This window comes from Numida meleagris, chromosome 10 (genome assembly GCF_002078875.1).
Source record: "Numida meleagris isolate 19003 breed g44 Domestic line chromosome 10, NumMel1.0, whole genome shotgun sequence".
Classification (NCBI taxonomy): domain Eukaryota; kingdom Metazoa; phylum Chordata; class Aves; order Galliformes; family Numididae; genus Numida; species Numida meleagris.
Window position 1 is genome coordinate 18,060,933 of NC_034418.1, and position 18,285 is coordinate 18,079,217.

At 54.8% G+C, this 18,285-nt stretch overlaps 1 protein-coding gene across 3 annotated transcripts in view; it reads left to right on the forward strand.

The window, feature by feature from the left end:
• The window catches only part of ZNF469 (zinc finger protein 469), a 191,727-nt gene that overhangs the window by 140,504 nt on the left and 32,938 nt on the right, over nucleotides 1-18,285 (forward strand). For all 3 annotated transcript variants that reach the window (XM_021408829.1, XM_021408827.1, XM_021408828.1), the window contains exon 4: nucleotides 12,194-12,299. The gene's annotated coding sequence lies outside the window, so the exon portion shown is untranslated. The remainder of the gene's footprint in view (nucleotides 1-12,193; nucleotides 12,300-18,285) is intronic.

Consider the following 18,285-nt stretch of genomic DNA (forward strand, 5'->3'; position numbering starts at 1 on the left):
TGGGATTTTCCCTAAGGGAACACGTAGGACGCGCCGCTCCGTCCCCGCAGCACGGAGCATCCTCGCGCGTCGCGGCTGCACCCGGGCACGTCACAGGGAGCGAGGTGTTGTGAGCGTGGCTGTAATTAAAGGAGAGAAAAAGGAGAGAAAAAGGAGAGAAATGAGAGGAGGTCTTCTTTTCTTCCTCCTCTTGACCTGTCTGTGGTAGGTGTACGCAGGCGTCCCGTGGCAGGACACGGGTTGTGGGCAGATGTGGGCAAACTGGTGACCCCTTGGAGATGTCTCCTGGGGGCAGGGATGCACTTCTACACGACCGCCCCCCGGGCTATCCCCAGCTCTCGGGGTGACATTTGCTGAATACACCCCAAAGCACGCATTGCTTAAAGCAATGATTTGCCATCTGCGGGAGAGCGGCGGTTTGCTGCGAGGTGATGGGGTGCCACCAAGGCTTGGGGCTGGGGCTGCTCCCCAGGGCCAGGATGGAGCTCAGCCCACCCAGGACGTGAGCTTAGGGGTCTCTGGAGCCCTCCATGGCCAGCAGATGTGTGCAGACTTGTTCCACTGCTCTGATTTCACTGTGGTTTCGCTGCATCGCGCGGGGCATCGAAGCACCCAGGGACCCAAAAGTCCTTCAGCAAGAGCTGCCACAGATCCCGTGGAATGAAACGCCCTGGAATCGCCCGCCGTCCTCTTTGGCTGCCCGTCCTTGGAGGAGAAAGGTGTTAAAGGGCCAGTGGCCCACTACTAAGCAACAGTTACCAACAACCTTAAGCAAATAAAATGCGTGAGATTATGAAAACAGGGGAACTGCAGCTGATTCCCAGCATCTCTGCGGTGTGAGTCAGTAGTGCACGTCTGCTGCTCCCTGCTCGTTCCTAGATGACAGCATCCACACATCAACTCCGCTGGCCCTCAGAGATCAGACATCCCCTAATATTTATGGCGGTTTCAAATAACGTGCGTTTCTCTGGCTGCTAGATAACACCAGCAAGGAGCCGGGATTTACGTGTTTCTGTTCTGAGGGGGTTTTGTTTTGCTTTTTTTTTTTTTTTTTTTTTTTAAATAAGGCTGAGTTGTAGGGTGGTTCAAACACTGGGTGCAGTTCCTGTGTGCGTTTTGGCACAGCTCGTACCGTCCCATTGCAAGACAGGTCACCAGACCCTGACCCCACGCCAGCTGAAAGAGGGAAATAATTCATCGATGAGCTAGGGATGAGGAGGGCATTTGCCCAGCAGTGTTCAGAGATGGTTTTTTTAAGCAGAAGCTCAGGATTTGAGCAGCAGAGGAGGATTTCAGGGGGATCAGCTGCAGCTTTCCCTCTGCAGGCACCGGGGGAGTGGGATCAGGCTCGTTTGCCATCCCGTAGGCTGTGTCCTTGGCTTTGTGGTGGTTCTGGTTGCTGTGGTAGGATGAGGATGGGGTTTGGGGTTGGTGGGTGGGAGCTGCCTCTCTCCTGAGCTCTGCAGAGTTCTGGGTGTGACCTTAGATGACTCGTGTCTGCTCTGCAAGATGGCTCTTTGGGGATGAGCGCAGTGGGTTGCTTTCTTAGCCTGCTCGTTACCCTCACTTTTCACCCTGCTGGGCCGTGCCTGCAGATGCTGCCCTGTGTTTTTCAACCCTCCCACCACAGCCTCAGCCTCCCCTGATGAAATTCACCCAGAACTTTGGGCTGTCCCCTCTGAAGAGCGCTCACCTTTTCCTGCACGGATGGTGCTGGGGGACAGGATGGAGCCCTTCCGCCTGGTACCAGCAGGAGCCCTTCTGCTGCTGCTCTCCATCACCTGGCATGGCTGGTGCCCCATGAGCTGTGGCCAAAGGGGCTTTGCTGAAGAAATGCCACCAGTCTGTAGGAACGTGGCACTGCTCTGTGACTCAACCCATCCCGCACTGTGGGCATCTCCTGCCTGGAAGCACAGTGAGGCCAAGGAGTTTCTCCGTGATCTTCCACCTCTTCTTCTTCCAGAGGTTGAGCACAGGGGCAGGGATGTGCTTCAGAGACAGACTCCAGATTTGTTTCTCTGCAAAAAAAAAAAAAAAAAGACATAGTTGCATGGCAGCACAGAGCCTGGGCACACTTTGGTGGAGGTGCTGGGCGGCATTGCACACACTGCATGGAGCAGGCTGTGACCATGGGCTTCTGCAGCAGCATCTGCAGAATGCCACCTCCAGCCCCATGTCCCTGGTCCCATACCATGTCCCTGGTCCTCACACTGCATCCCTTTGAGACAGCACAGGCTTCCCTCCAGGAGTGGGTGCAGCAAGATGTCATCTTGCTGGTTTCTCCCAGGACACCATCATCAGTGGGACGTGGCCGTGCAGGGCGGACTGCACCTGCAAGTGGCTTCGGGAGCAAGAAAACTCGTTAACCCCGCGATCTTCACCACCACGCTGGTGCTTTTGGTGCACACAGGTTGTCTGCAAAGCCCTTGCCCAGTGCGCATCTCTGCACTGCCGCGCTCCCAGCTCAGCTCTTGTGCCTGCAGCCAGGAGACCCTGCCCCACGGAACCTCGGGGGGGACGCGGCCCGGCGGCCTCGGAGGGCGGCTCTGTGGATGCGGCCCGGCTTTTGGGGCTGGAAACTGAAATCCCGGAGTACAACATCGCCACCTGTTTGCCATTTGAGAACATACAGCAGGAGACACTCCGGCAGGATGAACCCCGTCAGGATAATCCCAGCAGGGTGAGCCCTATCAAGATAATCCCGTCGGGATGAGATCCGTCGGGATGCGTTCCATCAGTCGGGATAATCCCAGCAGGGTGAGCCCCATCGGGATGAGATCCATCTGGCTGCACGGCTGAAGGAGGGAGGAGGAGAGAAGGGAGTGGAGGAAGGGAGCAGCACTCTTTTTCCGCTAAAGCAGATGCTGCACTGCAAGTACACCTCTCCTGTCTATGCCATTAGGCCTCCTGCTTCCACTCTGCTCTGTCTGCTGGCGCCCTTCGCCACCAATGTGCTATTTTTCTCCCCATCCCCATCAAGAGGTTTAAACTGGAGTGTGGCATGGGTGAGACAGAGGCAGTGAGCCCATCGGTGCGGTGGTACCCACACACCGCCTTGCAATGGATGTGACTGCTGCATCCCACCGGGATGCTGGGAGCTCTGCTGCTGGAAAATGCAGAGATCCTCTCTCTCCCTCGATCAAAACCCCTCTGAAGGTTTCATGCATCTCCTAAAGCAGGGACCAACCGGGCTAGGCATTGCTTTCCAGTGGATATTTAGGAAATCTGGTAATGGATGAGGCCCCACACACATGCTGGGTTAATCCTCCTTCACCTCCGTGCTGAAAGCTAATTCATGCCTTTACAAGACTTTGGACAAATGCTTCCCCCATTTCCACGGAAAGCATGTGCATGGATTAAGCATCAGCTTTTGTTTGAAAGAAGCCTTCTAGAAAGTGATGCAACAAAACATTTCTCTATTTAAGTTTGTCGGGATTTGGAATATTTAGATTGTGCTTATGAATTTTGGCATCTACCGGAGGAGGTCTTGAGTTTAGAGCCCTGGCTGTTGTTTGCAAGGGGGAGAAGTGTGCACACACTCACACGCATGTGCTTGCACACAAGGGTTTTCTCTCTTGGAAAGTGCTAATGGGAACAAGCCAACATAGATTGTTCCATTAATGGGGATTTATAGCACAAATCTGCTACTGTTTTGTCAGGACAAACAGAAATAAGTGGGCTTTTAGTGCTGGGAAAGCTGGCCCCGGGGCAGAGTGCTGTTTACTAGCAAAGGGCAGCTGCTCAGCAAGGGCTGCGGGGAGCAGGGGGGAATAAGCTGCAGAGGATGGAGACAAGCAGAGCCAGGATTTGGTGAAGGAAGGGGCATGGACTCGGGTCCCTTCCTGCATTTGCTGAGTGCATTTTGCTTGCTTTCTCCCTGTTGCTGTGTTAAGGATGGAGATTGGGCTCATGCAAGGGCACAGACTCCGCAGAGGTGAGACATATTTTGGGGAGAGATGCCCCAGAATTGGGTCTGATGCGATGCAATGTGGGCACAGGGCTGCGCTCCCCACCCCTCCAGCTGCCTGGGCAGCTTCATGTGGCTGCAGCAACATTGGTCTTCATTCAGGTGGGGTCACTTGGGTGGGCTCTGCGTGGTTCTGAAACCTCATGAGGGCTCTGGCAGTGGGTCCCAGCCCCATGGGGACAAGGACAGGTCGCTGCTGAGCCACAGCAGGGCTGGATTTGGAGGTGTGAGGCTTTCGGAAGGCGCTCGCTGGCACTTTGCGTGAATACCGAATTGTTCTCCCGGCACCATTCCTTATTATGCAAAGGCAAGTCCTAAAAAAATATTGAATTTCCTCTCCCATAATGTGGAGGAAAAACGCTCATCCGGCATTGAGCAGCGATTGTGGGGTGTCCTTTCATCTCCCGCGTACCTGGCGGGGAGCACCCAGCCTGCACCTCCAGGACTTCGGTCAGGAATGCACACGTTGCTCGAAGCTCCCTGAAAAGCTTCCTTACGTTGGGGCAAAATCCGGGCACGATAATGCATGAAGGAATCTCACAGAATATCTCAAGTTGGAAAGGATCCACGCAGATCTATGGGGCAGTGGGTGCAGGGAGACTCCAGGGGGAATTTGGCTGAGGTGGTGATGCTATGGGATGGGACTCAGTGCCCGATGCCAATCCCCCATGCCCAGGTCCCCCCTGCATCACCACTGGCAGCAAACCCATGGGACAGTGCTGCAGGACTGGGGCATGTCACCGTGCTTCTACGAGCTGATTCCATGCCCGGCTTGAAGACAGGCAGGGGGAGGTGGTGCTTCCTCCTCCATTATTTCTGCTGGATTCACAATGCAAGTTAATGAAGAAGGATTAAGCTCCAGCTGGGTCAGCGAGCAGCTGGGAGGCGGGAGCGGGCTCAGCAACTCTCCTCGCCTTTGCAGGTGACATCCACAGGTTTCATTTCGGACTGCAAAATCCAACAGGAATTTGTTGGTTGCAAATGAATGAAAACCCCTCCGTCCCATTTCAGCAGTGAGCCCGGTCCATGAAAGAGCGAGAATCGGGAGGAAGAAGAAGAGGTGACGCGGTGACACCTCTGTGGCGGTGACAAGATCCATCACCACATGGATCCCTTCCATCTCTTATTTCCCAGGGACACCCCAAAGCAGAGGTCCGAGCCAGGAACCCTATGGCCACAAAGTGATGCTAAAGCCACAGAAGAGTGAATCCTCCTCCTGCCAAGGCCAGCAGCCACCTGTGTGACACCCCCACGTCCCTTCTACCCAAGGGCACATCCTCCCTCTGCCAGGGGATGCTGCAGCCCAGCACCGTGATGCACACAAGGGCTGATGCTATGGCACAGCGCTGGGTGCTCTTCAGCCTCAGTCCTCTTCCGTGGGTGCAGCAAAGCTTTAGCAAGGTGCAGCCACCACTCCGATGCCTCTTTTTTCCTGCTAGCAGCTGGAAAACTGAGCCTTTGAGTTTCACCTCCTCAAGGTGCCGAGCTCTGGATCGAGCGTGTGTTTGAGCAGGGATGGGAGGCAGCCGGGCACCGCGGATGGGAGCGTGCAGGCACCGCCGGCACCGCCTCCTGCATCGCAAGGGAACATCGCGCTTCTCGCAGGCATGGCACGCCATTCCAAACCAAACACAGCCCGAGCTCTGAAGCTGGCAGAGCAGCAGGAGCCATGCCAGCTTGGTGCCCCCCCGGCAGCCGTCCCCTCTGTGCCCACCGCTGCAGCGCGGTGACATTTAGCCCCCGCGCATTGCCAGGTTTTGCTCGCTTTTCTCCCGCCGGGCACACGGATGCAGCTTTGTGGCTCAGCAGGAGGAGAGGCAAGGCGAGGCTTGGGTTGTTTTTATTAGACTTTAAAAGGAAGCTTGAAAGCAGACGTTCCTACGAGTCGCGAGCCCAGTCCGCACGTCGCGGCCGTGCCAGCACAGCCAAGTAGCAAAATCCTCACGTCGGCCGCTGCACTCCCAGCTGCAGGAAGCTGCTGTCACCGGCAGCCAAACCCATCCCCTTGGTGGGGGCTGCACTGTCTCACAGGCATCACTTCCAGTCGGTCCGACCTCGGGGTCCCTTCTTTGTCCCCATCTGTCCTGGAGGGGAAGGGGTCATCACCATCAGGGGCTGAAAAATACGTCTGGGGGCTTGGAAGGAGCAGCAGGAATATGTGCATGCATTCCTGTTTAATCTGGCTCTTGCTTTCGGATGGGACAGCCCCATAGAGATGCTTTGGGCTTCTGTGTGCTGGGATGGGTTTGTGATCAGAAACAGAGGGGAGCTCTGTGCCCCAGGTTCACATCCGCCCCATCCCAGGTGCAGGGGACATTTCAATGGGCAGCATTCTGACACTTTTGTCAGTGCAGCACTTTGGGACAGTGCAAATGTGCCTCTTAGCAAGGAAGGAAGAGGCTGTGCAAAGCTGGGCATCCCAGCACTGGGCTGAGCAACGAAGCAGGGTTGCATGCAATGCTTGATGCACCTCATTGCACAGATTAAAGGCTTGAATCGGGCTTCTCACACTGCTTGGGTACCAGTGCAGCATCCTCGCAGCCAAACACACAGCTGTGGGGGCACTCGTGCCTCAGTTTCCCCATCACAGATCTGGACGGGAGGGCAGCGGTACGTGCCTGGGATGGCTGGAATGTCCTCGGCCATGCCTCTCTGTTGAGAGCCGACAGTGACCTATTTACCTACGGCAGAACTTTCTGCTCCACTTAGTTGACCCGGCACCTTTCTGTTTGCTCAAAGCCAGGAACGCTTCCTCCCGGCCAAGGCTGGTGCGCACGCAGGTATGTTTGCATGGGCACCCGTGCCCGGCGGACAGATCTCTGCTCTGTGCATCCCCACTCCTTCACCTGAAAGGAATCCAGATCCTTTTTCTGCAAAATTCACCCCCCCAAATCTCCCACGTTTGTCTTTGCTCCCATCCCTCCGAGGCTGCGTGGTCATCATCTCGGGGATGGCAGCGCCTCAATAGAAAGGTGACATTGTTCCACGCTCAGCATCCCGGCTCTGGAGGTGCCTCAGCCATGCGTGTTTGCATATGTTAAAAATATTTAGTCCTCTGCTAAAAAAATATTATGCCCGAGAGCTGGGGCCAGCTCAGTATAATGCCATCTGTGTGTCTGTGGCAGAGGCACAGAGGGGCACTATTTGTGTTCAGAGCGTGCGAGGCAGCGGGGCTGGGATGCTGCTGGCTGCAGGCGATGCTCTTATCCCCACAGAGGGGATGTGGGGCAGGGGGGGCTCCTTGCTCCGGTGCGGGGCTTTGCGCTTGGATTGCTGCCGGCACGGAGGAATAAGAGTTCAGAGGTAGACCTTGGCTCTAAGAAATGAGATTTGTAGGGATGAGATGGGGACAGACCAGTGCACGAGGTGTTGTGCAGAGATGGATGTGTGCCTGAGGCTGCCCGAACTCATCTCACATGTGCTGCATGGCCTCTTAGGGCAATTGTCGGCCATCCAAGGGCTGTTGTCGGCCATTCCCAACCTCAGGCCGGGGAGAGGCTTCCCGAGAAGCTCCAGATAAAGAATTCTGCTCCAGCTGAGCGTGTGGGAAGGTGAACGCTGTCCCACCACCCCATACTAATGTCTCTTGGTGAGATGCAGGAGAAGTCAGGGGAGCAGAAGGGAGCAGGGCTGGGGGCCGGCTGCAACACGAAGGAATCATTTCCTGCGCTTTTCCCTTACGGATTTATTTTTGAAGTGGGAAAAGGGGGTGAAATAATCCGGCGGAAGGTGTGAAGGAATCTCGAAGCCCCAACTCCCTTCTGCTTTTTTGGGGGATTTTCCCCCGCCAGCGCCGGGCCAGGCATTCCCCCGCACACTGCGCCCATTCACGGCGCAGGACTGAGCACAATGTATAGGAGCGCGAGCATCAATGCGGCCCTTTATGAGCGGAGCCCTTTGCTGCGCGGGGCCGTGAATAAACTGTACAGCTCGCACAAAAATGTAAATGTTAGCGATCCCTTGGAGACATAATTACAGGAAAAAATAAGGACAGCTTTTCAGCCTTTGGGAAGCGAGCCTCCTTCTCCCCTTCCCCAGCTGCTGGGACGCATCCTGCTGCCCGCTCCGTGCTGCAGCTCCATCCCGTCCCGCTAATTAATTAACGAACGTGGCTCCCGCCCCGCACCGCGCGCTCGCCCTGCCTCGCATTCCTCAATCCCGTGTGCCACGGGCTCCTCTGGACCACAGTGAAAGGTTTCATTCATGCCTCCTCGCTGCCTTCTAGAGTTACCACACCCTGGGCCTCCGCTCCGCAGCTCCTCTCTGTTTTCCTTTCATTAGCAGGATTCCCAGCTTGAATGTCTGCAAAGGGCTGGGAAGGGATGCTACAACCCTACTGGCATTAGGGCTGTGCAAACAGCCGCCCCGCGCGCTCCCGCTGCTTGCCACAAGGGCCAGAATGCCAAAATCATTGCTCATTTCTAATTTTTTCCCCTAAGATCGGGCTATGAAAGCGACTCACGGTGCTGCTCCGTGTGCCTCGTGCCTCAGTTTTCCCTTGCACAACCTGCAGGTCCCTGTTTGAACCCCAGGCAGCGATGGGCTTGGGACATCGCCGCCAGGACGGTGCCCAATGTGGGGTCCCTACGCTGGGGGCTCTGAGGGCACATGGACACCGTGATGTGCTCAGCTTCGCCCTGAGCCGCTCTGTTCTGCAGAGCCTGAGATTAGAGACCGAGAAAATGAAATTCTGAGAAATCAGTGCTTGGGCCCGGGGGGGTCACAGAGGTCTGCGATCAGAGCAGCTCTTCGGGAGGGAGCGTGGGGGCACGGAGCAGCCTCTGCCCCTCTGCCCCCGCTGACAGGTTTGTGGAGGAGCTGGTGAAGCAAATTGGCTTGTGACAAGTTTTCCAACTGAAAAAGGGATGGGATTTCACCAGCAATGCCAAGCAAAGGGGTCGTTTCACACTGCCCATCTGTTGCCTCGCTGCCTTGGAACTGCCCTTCCCCTGCCCCCGATGGAGTCAGTTGTCCTCCCTCCATGGAGACACGAGGCTGTGGATGGGACATGCTGATGGTGAGCACCCAGGTGGGAAGGGGGCCAGGGGCGAGGTGGAGAGGCACTGTCCCTTCGTCAGCAGAGATGACATGGTACGGTGCCCAGGACCCCACAGGTGCTCCCCAAATCTCCCACGCAAACCCAGACTAAATAAATAGCATTCTTGGCTCTTCAGGCTGCTCTTCCCCCCAGAGCAGACCCCGTGCTTTGCTGCTACCTGGATGCATGGCCATCGTTCAGAGCTGTCTGCAGTCGCCAAGAGGGACCTGGAGCTGCCACTCCTGATGTCCTTGGTGCAGGGACAGCCCTCCTTTCCCTGCCTCTTGGGTTGTGGTTTTGAGAAGCCTGAAATAAAGACAAAGCTAATGGCAAAGATGAGCAATGCTGCCGCATCACTGCCAGCCGTGAGCTCGAGTCCTCAGCTCCTTTCCTGGGGCCATCCCAGGCAGCGATGCTGTGCACATCTGGGCTATGGTTTCACACCGGGACCAGACACCCGTGATGGGTGCTGCGGTCAGACCTGGGTTCTCTTCTCACCCCATCCCTCGTGCAAACCAAACCTCCAATTGTCTTGTGTATCAGACAAAATGGGGTTGTCAGTGGCAGTGGGGGAAAACCCCTGTTCCTGGGTAAAAAGCAAACCCCAGCTCCTCCAAAGGATGGGCTGGGTTGTATTTGGGCACAGGCATGTATGTGTTTTAAGCAACGTTTATTAGCGAAGTATTCCATGTAGAAAGATGCGCCTGGCTTTGATTTATGTTACACGAGAAACATCTCGGCCAGGGCCAAAAGCACAGAGCTTAGAGACGGGGGGACACGAAGCAAACTGTTCCTTCTGTGCTGCATAATGAGATGTTTGCTGTGCGACAATTATGTAAGTGGTTTCGTGTTAGCGGGTTCAAAACAAATCTATGAATACAGCATGTATTTTGAAATGCATTGCTGTGCCTGCAAACGAGCCTCCTAAAAAAGAGTCCCCGCGTGGAGCCGGAGCGCTGCGTGAATGCGTTCAGTCCATACAGCTTGGGGAAGTTCCTCGGAAATAACCTCATTCCCCAGAATTCTTCCTCTTCCCTCTTCTTGTTCTACTTGGGGCCACGTTTGTGCAATGCTTTGTGGTGGTGTTCCCCAAATAGACCCTCTAAGGGCTGGCGTGGCTGCACCCTAAGTCCTGGAACAAGGCATCCCATGGGTGTATAGGAACTACCTGCTGCAGAACGGATGCGTTTCTGGGGAGGGGTGTTTTCCCAAAAAGCCATGCGTGAGAAATTACCTTTGGGAAGCAAAAGCCAAAAAATAAGAAGGGAACGATGTTAAACAGGAGCGACTCCAACCCGCACGAGCTTTATTTGCAAACAACACCCAAAGCTGCTGGAGCGCTGCCACCCCTCTCTTACAAACCCGGCGCAGGCAGCGTGCAGTGCGGTCGGTGCTGCAGAGGGGTGTGTGCTCTCTCAGGTCTGCCTGGATGGGGGTCAGGGGGGGTTATTGCCGTGCTGCCCACTGCCTGAGATGGGTGGAAGCCTCTTCTCCACGCTGCAGAAAGGATGGGCGCAATGTGCCGGCGCCAATGGGAATTGATGGGTCCCCCCGCCTGGCAGAGCAGAGCAAATCCCCTCGTCCTTTTATCCCTACAAATGTGGGGAGTGCTTTTTTTTTATCGTTATTTTCAACACAAAACACGATGCTGGATTTTGTGGAAAGAGCTGAACTCCCCGTGCAAACCGTAGGGCTGGGCCTGAGCCTGCTGCCTTCAGCACTGAGCCTGCTGCATTGGCCCCGGGGTGGCTCGGGGTGCACTGGGGTGCAACTGGTGCACAGGACGGGTGCCTGTGGTGCTGTAACCCCACACTGGCAGCTCTCCCCACCTGGCAGCAGTTGCCCTGGGAGCTGCTGTGCCAGCAAGGCCTGAAAATGCAATCCACGAGCTGATAGTCTGGAGCAGCCCTTTCCATGAAGGCTTTGGCTGAGGTTCCCCGTGTGCATTTCCTTACCCCTAGGGCACATCCCCAGCTCTGTCACCCCTCAGAAACTCCAAAGCCATATTCAGAGCAAAACCATTTTTTTCCCTTTTTTTTTTCCCCTCTTTTCATCCCTCCCCCCCTCCTTTTTTCCCCTTTTTTCCTCCTTTTTTCTTTTTTCCATTTTTCCTCTTTTCTTCCCTCTCTTCCCCTCCTTTTTTCTCCTTTTCCTTTTTTCTTTTTTTTCTTTTTCTCCTTTTTTCTTTTTTTCCTTTTTTCCTCTTTCTTTTTTTACTTTTACCCCCTTTTTCCCTTTTTCTCCTTTTTTTCTTTTTCCCTTTTTCCTTCCTTTTCCCTCTTTCTTCCCTTTTTTCCTTTTTTCTTTTTCCCCCTTTTCCATCACTTTTTGCCCTTTATTTCCCTTTTTCTTTCTTTTTTCCCTTTTCTCCCCCTTTTCCCCATTTTTCCCCCTTTTCCCCCTTTTCTTTCTGTTCCTCCTTTTTTCTCCTTTTTTTCCCCTTTTTCCTCTCTTTTTTCCTTTTCCCTCCTTTTTTTCCATTTTTCTTTCCTTTTTCCTTTTTTTCTTTCTTTTTCCCTTTTTCTCCTTTTTTCCCTTTTTCTCCTTTTTTCCCTGTTTTTCTCCCATTTTCCCCCTTTATTTCCCCTTTTCTTTCTCTTCTCCCCTTTTCCCCTCCTTTTTTCCCCTTTGTTTCCCTTTTTCTTTCTGTTTTTCCTTTTTTCCCCTTTGTTTCCCTTTTTCTTTCTGTTTTTCCTTTTTCCCCTTTTCTCCCCTTTTCCCCCTTTTCCCCTTTTTCCTTCTTATTTTCCCATTTTATTTCTTTTTTTCCCTTTTTACTGTTATTTTTCTTTTTCCCCTTTTCTCCCTCTTTTCCCCCTTTTTCCTTTTTTCCCTTTTCCTCCCTTCTCCCTTTTTTCTTTTTTTCCCTTTTCCCTCTTTTTTCCCCTTTTCCCCTTTTTTCCTTTTTCCCCTTTTCCCATCTTTTCCCTGCTCTTCCCCCCCCTTTTTTTCCCTTTCCCCCCTTTTTTTTCCCCATTTTCCCTCTTTTTTCCCTTTTTTTCCCCTTCCCCCCTCATTTTTTTCCCCCTTTATTTATTCTTCTCCCTCTCCCCACCAGAGGTGCAGATCAATCTGCGCTCCTCTCCTCCGTCGCCCAACTTCTGTGTGCTACTGGCTGTGTGCACGGAGGGGGCGTGAGCAGCTCCGTGCCTGTGGTCAGTAATGAAGACTTCTCTTTTTATACACAGATTACGGAGGAACTGCACGGGGCGAGACAGCAGCGCTTAATCCCCCGACTTTTTAATTTCCAGCCGAGGAGAATGCAGCCCTCCCCTCCGGCCGCCCTATAATGAGGTGAGTAAACACCCTTTTGTCATTTAGGGCTTGCAATGTCAATATTATTTTTGTTCGGTGGAAGGACGGGGTGGAAAGCGGAGCGTGCTGTTTGCCACATGTCAGTGTTGGGGTTTTAATAGCCGGCTCCCGGCTCCGGCGCTTTCCTGGGGTTGGCTTCACTCCTCAGTGTCCCTTTAACACAACTTTTCTCCCCCTTTTTGCTCATTCAATGACTCGATGTGGATTGTCAGCTTTAAAAAGCGATGCTGCCCGGCTGCAAAGTATTCAGGCTGGTTGTGCCATCCTCGACCTTTCGAAAGAAAAAGCTTTGCCGGTCCCTTCGCGGCTCCCCCCAGCCCCCCAGCTAAAAATCACCCCTAATTTGTGGCTGGGGAGGGGACGGGCTCCTGGGACACCACGCTCAGCTTGTCCCTGTCACCGCCGCACCGGGAGACGAAGGGTTAACCCGCCCCCTCCACCCCGAGTTCATCTGCAAAAAATATGAAGTGAGGATGGATCTGCTCATCTGCCGAGCAGAGAAGTTGCCTTTGATGTCAGTCCTTCCTTTCCTCCTTGCCCTCCTTTTATTTTTTTTTTTTTCATTGTTTTCCCTTTTAACCCTTCTCCTGGTGCTGGGGCCACCTCCCCCGGGGGGGGGGGGGGGGGGCTCGTGGAGCTGAGTTCCCACAGAGGTGGGATTTGGGGGACAGGTCCCCATGGGGCTGCCACCCCTCTGTGTGTGTCCCCAGGGGTGGGTGGCTGTGGGGGACACTCCGTGCCCAGCCAGCACCTCCGGGCTGGGGGACACCTCAGCTGTCCCCGGGGGACAACAGAGATTGGGGTGCTCAGGGCAAGGGGGGGTTCACCCCTTATATTCTGCGAGGTGAAAGGAAAATCTCCGCGGCCTCTTTAAGGCAGGCGTCCCTTTAAGTGACTTTCCATTCGCTGCGTTGGAGAGCTGAGAATTCGGTTTCCCAGATTTCCTTTGAATTGTGAGCAGTAGTCAGAGGGAGTTTAAAAAAAAAAAAAAAAACTGTGCACACACACACACACACACACACACACACACAACTACTGTAAGCTCCGGGAAACCTACAGCAGCAACGAGATGGGGGGGTGGGGGGAGGGAAAAAAGGAGGTTAAAAGAAATAGAATCATCTGCTGGCATTTTACTTTGCTTTGCTAATCCCATTGCCTCCTCCCTGCATGGGGAAGGGGCAGGGGCACAGAGGGAACCACCCAGGGCAGTGGCTGTGGGCACCGTGGGATGCTGTGCCCGGGATGCACCGATGGGGTTAACCGTGCTCACCAGCTGGGGAGCATCATAAAACGCAGCCGTGCCCCACCAAATTAATTTGCACTTTCTTTTCCTAATGTTTGCTGGGGGAAGAACAAAAAAAAAATAAAAAAAGAGAGAGAGAGAGAGAAAGAGAAAAAAGACCCTAAATAAATAAGCAGGCTGGAAGGGGGCTGGGGAAGGCTCTGTTTCCTCAATTAGCTGGGACTTGCCTTCTCTTGACGAAGGGAAGGCAGCGCGTTTTAGCCTCTGGATTTGTGGAGCTTTCTCAAAGTGCCAAGTCTGGTTATACGGGGACTTGGGAGGGTTAGGTGGAGGAATCCGAGTCGCGTTCTGCTCCGTTAACTCCTTCGGGGCTGAGCGAGTGGCTTTGGAAACGTGCGCCTGGAGCGGAGGTGTTTGGCACCCGGGCGCTTTGGGGAGGGGATTCGCACCCCACGGGGACCCCCTGGCTGAGAGGTGCCGCGACCCCGTGAGCAAACAGCGGTCAGCTGAGAGTTCATCGTCATCCTCGGGGCCATGGGGAATGTGCTCAGCTCCTGCAGGCAGGCAGTGGGGTCCTCATGCCCAGGAGGAGCGGCTGAGGGTGCGTAAAGCCCCAGCGGAGCATCAGCGCTGCAGGGCACCGCAGCTGGGCAAGGAGCATCCTCTGCCCTACGGCTGCTGGGAGCCATCAGGCACGCACTGACAGCGGGAGTTGCTTTTGGCACCGTGTGGACCCAGTCGTATTTTTGGGAAAATGCAAGAATTGGCTGCACAGCACCGCCCAGCAGCACCTTTGGAGGGAGAGCTCTGCCCTGTGACCACGCTGCTGCAGGGGAAGCGCGCTCCGGCAGAGTATAGTTACCTGTGTCACAGGTTGGCAGAATGCCTTCACCTGCCTGGGAAAAATGCTCCTGGACATTCAAAACCACATCCCCATCTGCTCCACCCTTGGGAAGGAGGAGTACAGCCACGGGATTCCGGCTGTACCCTCCCCAGGACCCCGTCCCAATCACATCGGCACAGCGCAGCGCTTTCTCCCCTCGCTGGAACCATAAAGGGGCCTTCAGAAGGAAGCAGAACTAACTTAAATTTAATTTACACTCACTTAGAGGCCTCTTTACATGGCTCAAGGAGCATAAAGGGGCCTTAATGTGGCCGGGAAGCAGCACTGTGTGGATCCCCTGCAAGGCTGCGGGGCTGCACACGTCTCCGCCTGCGACCCAGTCCTGACTTGTCAACCCCAGATTTGGGTGGACGTGGACTCACAGCATCACACCGAATGGGGCCAGGCCTCACTGACATGTGTGGAAGAGGAGTCAGGGATGGGCTTCCAAGGAACAGCTCTCAGGGAGCAGTTTTTGCTTGCCAAGAAATCCGTGATACCGCCCCATGCAACTTCTATTAAAAAGGATCAACCATCCGCCTGTCTGCAGTCAAAAAGTTATCTCCTTCATAAGCACTGTCTGCTTGGGCTTGGAAATGGGACTTCTTGTTATCATCTCTTCCTGCTCGCTTCAGGCACAGAGCCCCGTGGATTTGCCATGGTTGAGTTTCTGCAGCTGAACACGGATGTAACTCCTCGAATCTCTCTGTTGCCTCTGTGTTATCGCAAGCAAAGTGACTCCTGAGACATGAGATGATGAGGAAACCCTGTGAGCTTGTTTGGGGTTCAGCTGCACTTCACAAATCCCCACTGCTGACTGGTTGGAGCCCCTCCAGTGATCACTGCTGATGCTCTGCTTACTGTGAAGTCTCAACGTGGTGACAAGCGGAGGTGATGCTGGACACCTGGTCCTACAGCAGCATCCCAGGAAGCCAGGAGATGTTGGCAAGGAGGGTGCAATGCTCCTCAGCATCACACAGGGGTGACTGAAAGGGCCCCGAGCAGCCTCCCCAGCTTGGGAGCAGAGGTCAGAGCCTGTGGGTGCAGCAGTGGGGGAGTAGGCTGGAACCACCAACTTGGAGAGGGCAGCATGTCAACGTCTAAGAAAACCATCCAGGTTTATCCCAACCCCGGTTCAGAAGGGAATATCCCACCTGGAGCTTGAGCTTTAGGGCTGTGGTTAACGGGGAGCCATTGAATTTACAGGCAGCTTTCGTGGCACCTGTCCCTGATGCTCCTGGGCTGGGAGCAGCAGGCGTGTGCTGGGTGCTGGCAGGTATTTGCTCTGCGTTTTGGCCTCGGTGCAATGCTCCAGCCTCGCTGCCAGCCTTGCTGTCTGCCCACCTGCTTTCCATGCAGCCGCCGGGCTGGGCTCTTTCCCGACCCACAGCTTTGGGTTTGTCCCACGTCCCACACCTGGCACCCTGGGACTTTGCTGGGCACGATGCGCAGCAGCCTGCAAACCACAGGGCTCAAACCATGCACCGATAGAGATCTCCTTAGGAAGGCATGTGAAAAATGTCACCACAGGCAAGCGTCAGTGTCCCCTTCAAAGCAGAGCCTCATCTCATTTTGGGTTGGATCTGCTGCTGTTTAATTACAAGCCAGCGCCTACCCCCTCCCCATCACCATGCCAGGGAGTATTTAATGCCCCTTCCCATCAGGCTGCTGTGTTGAATTAACACCCTCCTGTCCCAGCATGGGGCAACACCTCCAAATTTCCTCCCTCCTGAGGGAGAATGAGGGGATCCCTGTTTCTCCCAGCGTCATGCAGTGCATTGGTTTCCCCTCTTGGCCAGGAGGGGAGCAGCCTCCCCATCATCCCAGCACTGGGAGGAAGAGGAGAGCAGGAAGGCCGGGAGTGAGAGCCATCAGCACCAGCTCCAGGGGCTGCCCTGACCCCATCCAGCTTCAGGATTGGCTTTCATATGACAGCACTGATGGGAACGGATTCCGTGCTCCTGATTGTTAGCAGCATCTAGGATGGAAATGTTCCCAGCTGACAGCAAAATGCAGCGCTTTGCAGTGATGAGAGAAGGGCAGCGGGCTCTGGAGTGTGCTGTGGACAGCATCCAGCATGCTGGAGGAGCAGAACTGACCTGCCTTGGCCAGCTCCGGTCCCATAACTCGCTCGTGTTTGCATTTAATTACGGATGTTAAAAGCCCTTTCTTTTCCCAACAACAAAGCCTTGAACCATACTTCAAAGTTGGGTTTCTGGGACAGTTGCATACCTTTTAAAAATAGCCCTCTGAGCGGTGCCAAGTGGTAAATGGATTGCAGAGGGCAGGTCCCCCACGTGGGGCTTCAAGCAGCCCCGCAAGCACCGCGAGTTTTTTGGGTTGTTTTTTTTTTTTCTAAACTGCACTGCAGAGCTCTGGGGGAGACGATAAAGTGGTCACCAAGTCAAAGCAGATCCACTTTTTTGGGATGGTGCCCACAGGGAGCAGTGCAGAACCCCCGGAGTGACGGCCCAGCGCGCCGCCAGCAGCTTCCCCATCTACCCGCAGCATCCTTTGGGATCGGGGTCCCAGCATCCCCCAAACCCACACCGGCACCATTCAGACACATTTGCCTGGCTCACATCCTGCTGCATCACCGCTCCCATCGGCACCAAGGTGCTGGGTGAAACAGCTTCACCTTTAGGGCCGGCGTAAAGCCACCCCGGCGGAAGCGAGCTGCTGTCTGCAGGAGCAGAAGCGCGTGGTTCCCGAGGAAAGGAGGCTGAGCTCAGCTCCAGGAAAAGCTCATCGGACTCGGAGTGTGCTTTTCTTGGACTTCTGCGCTGTATTTATGCAGGCTGGTATGTGGGGAGTAATTAGAACCTCATCCCGAGCACTTGACGAGCGTGTTTTCCATTCTGGATGTTGACAGGTCAGGCTCTCCGGCCGTCCCTCTGTGCCTAAAAATGTTGACATTTTGTCTGCTGAAAATAAACCAAGGGCCCGTGAAGCTCCTGGAGCACGGAGCCGTGGCTGTTACGGATGAGGGGATGGATGTTCACGTGCGTGTGGCACCACTGGGTTCCCCATGCCCGGGTTTGGGGTGATGGATGTAGGGTGAATGGCCTGGGTGCATCGGAGCGTGCTCCATCCTGCAGAGCAAGGGCTTTGCAGATCCCCGCGTCCAACCTGCAAGCAGAGAGCCATGACGATGCCAAGGCTGCGTCTCACTCTTCTCTCTCTAAAAGACCTTTTCAAATCCCCAGGAAATACCCAGGAGGCAGCCTGGGCTTGGAGAGCTTAAGAAGCTCTCCAAGGAGGAGGTTTCAGCGGCTGAACCAAAATGAAATCATCTCAGTCAGTGCATGAAACGAACCCAAAAGGGCTCGTGCACTTTGTGCAGCCTGGGGAGCCCATCAGAAATTGTCCCTGTCCTTGTTCAGCACGACCCCTGTGTCCTTGGGTTGGGTGTCAGAGGATGGGATGCAGGGAGGACACGGGGGATGGGATACAGGGGTGGGATGCAGGGGGTGGAATGCAGGGGGAGAAGCAGGGGATGGGATGTAGGGGGGATGTGGGGGACAGGATGCAATGAGTGGGATGTAGGGGGGATGTAGGGGATGGGATGCAGGGCATAGAATATGGGGGAATGCAGGGGATGGGATGCAGTGTGTGGGATATAGGGGGGATGTAGGTGATGGGATGCAGGGGATGCAATGCAGGGGGCAGGATGCAGGGGATGCAGCTCAGAGGATGGGGTGCAGGGCACAGGATGCAGGGAGGGATGGGATACAGGAGAGATGTAGGGCATGGGATGTAGGGCATGGGATGTAGGACATGGAATATGGGGGGATGCAGGGGACGGGATGCAGTGTGTGGGATGTAGGGGGGATGTAGGG